The following is a 1,820-nucleotide window of genomic DNA, read 5'->3' on the forward strand; positions in this document are numbered from 1 at the left end:
AAGTTTTGCCTAAATAGAAATCAAATTGCTCTTCCCTTATATTATACTAGAGGCCCGGTGCATGACATTCGTGCGCGTGGAGGGGGTTCCCTAGGCCCAGCCTGCATCCTTTAGCCATCAGGGAGCCCTCGGGGGATGTCGGACTGACGGTTTAGTGTGAGGAGAGGGCCTAAGCCACAGTCAGACATCCTTAGTGATGCCAGGGAGGCGGGAGAGGCTCCCGCCACTGCCGCAGCGTTTGCCAGCCTTCAGCCAGCTTGTGGCTGAGCGGCGCTGCTCCTGTGAGAGCTCACTGACCACCAGGGGGCAGCTCCTGTATTGAGCATCTGCCCCTTGGTGGTCAGTGTGCATCATAGCAACCGGTCCTTCGGCCATTCAGTCGATTTGCATATTACCCTTTTATTATATAGGATACTCTATTCATCTGCTTGGGCTGCCATAAGAAAATATCAGGAGCCATGCAGCTGCACCACGGCCTGGGCAGGGGTGCAGAATGGTGCCCAGCTGGCCCTGCATAGTGCATGGTGTTCAGGCTCTTCCTAGAGGTTGGCTGCGTGGCCTATGTCACCTTTGGGCCTCAGGCCGGGAAGCTGGTCACAATCGTAGATGTTGTTATCGATCAGAACAGGGCTTTGGTTGATGGACCTTGCACTCAAGGAAGGAGATAGGCTATGCCTTTCAAATGCATGCAGCTCACTGACTTCCTCCTTAAGTTCCCACACAGTGCCCGCCAGAAGTATGTTCCACAAGCCGCGGAGAAGGCAGATATCAATACAAAATGGGCAGCCACAAGATGGGCCAAGAAGATTGAAGCCAGAGAAAAGAAAGCCAAGATGACAGATTTTGATCGTTACAAAGTAATGAAGGCAAAGAAAAGGAGGAACCAAATAATCGAGCTTGAAGTTAGGAATACTCAAAAGGCAGCTCTCCTGAAAGCTTTTCCCAAAAAAGCACCTGCTGCTAAAGGTGAGGCTGCAGCTGCAGCAGCTACTGCAAAGGTTCCAGCAAAAAAACGTGACCGCTGCAGGCATGAAGGCTCCAGCCCAGAAGGTTCCCGCCCAGAAACCTGCAGGCCAGAGGCAGCACCTCCAAAAGCTCAAAGGGGTCCGAAAGCCCCAGCCCAGAAAGCTCCTGCTGCTCCCGCGGCATCTGGCAAGAAAGCATGAGAACACGAGGGGCGACTATAAACATACAATAAAGGTTCTTTTTAACACACACACACACACACACACACACACACACACACACACAGAAAATATCACATACTGTGTGACTTAACAACACATTTATTTCTCACATTTCTAGAGGCCAAAGTCCAAGACCAATGTGCTGGCAAGGTAGATTTCATCCTTAGACTGCTTCTTCTGGTTTGTAGGTAGGTATCACCTCACTGTGGGCTCACCTCTATCTGTGTGTGCAAGGAGAGAGTGAGAGGCAGGCAGAGAGATAGAGATATAGAGATAGAGATAGAGATAGAGATAGAGATAGAGAGAGAGAGAGAGAGAGAGAGAGAGAGAGAGAGAGAGGTAGAGGTAGAGAGAGAGAGAGAGAGAGAGAGAGAGAGAGAGAGAGAGAGAGAGAGAGAGAAGGACAAATAGAGAAAGACAGAGAGAAAAAGAGAAAAAAAAAATATCTGGTGCCTCTTCTGGTAAAGACCCTAATCCCACAGAATGAATCCTTATAACCTCATTTAACCTTAATTACTTTGTTACTCCAAGTATAGCCACACTGGGGATTAGGATTTCAGCATATGAATTTTGGAAGGACACAAACACTTAGTTCGTAACATACAGCAGTTGGACCCCTTGTGACTAAATGGA

At 49.0% G+C, this 1,820-nt stretch overlaps 1 pseudogene across 1 annotated transcript; it reads left to right on the top strand.

Moving 5' to 3' along the window:
* Positions 1-521: 521 nt before the first annotated feature.
* On the top strand, positions 522-1,166 carry LOC307098804 (large ribosomal subunit protein eL14-like; annotated as a pseudogene). The gene has a single exon. The product of its transcript is annotated as a large ribosomal subunit protein eL14-like (transcript).
* Positions 1,167-1,820: the final 654 nt, after the last annotated feature.

Source organism: Cnephaeus nilssonii (genome assembly GCF_951640355.1).
Source record: "Cnephaeus nilssonii genome assembly, chromosome: 1".
In the NCBI taxonomy this organism is placed as follows: domain Eukaryota; kingdom Metazoa; phylum Chordata; class Mammalia; order Chiroptera; family Vespertilionidae; genus Cnephaeus; species Cnephaeus nilssonii.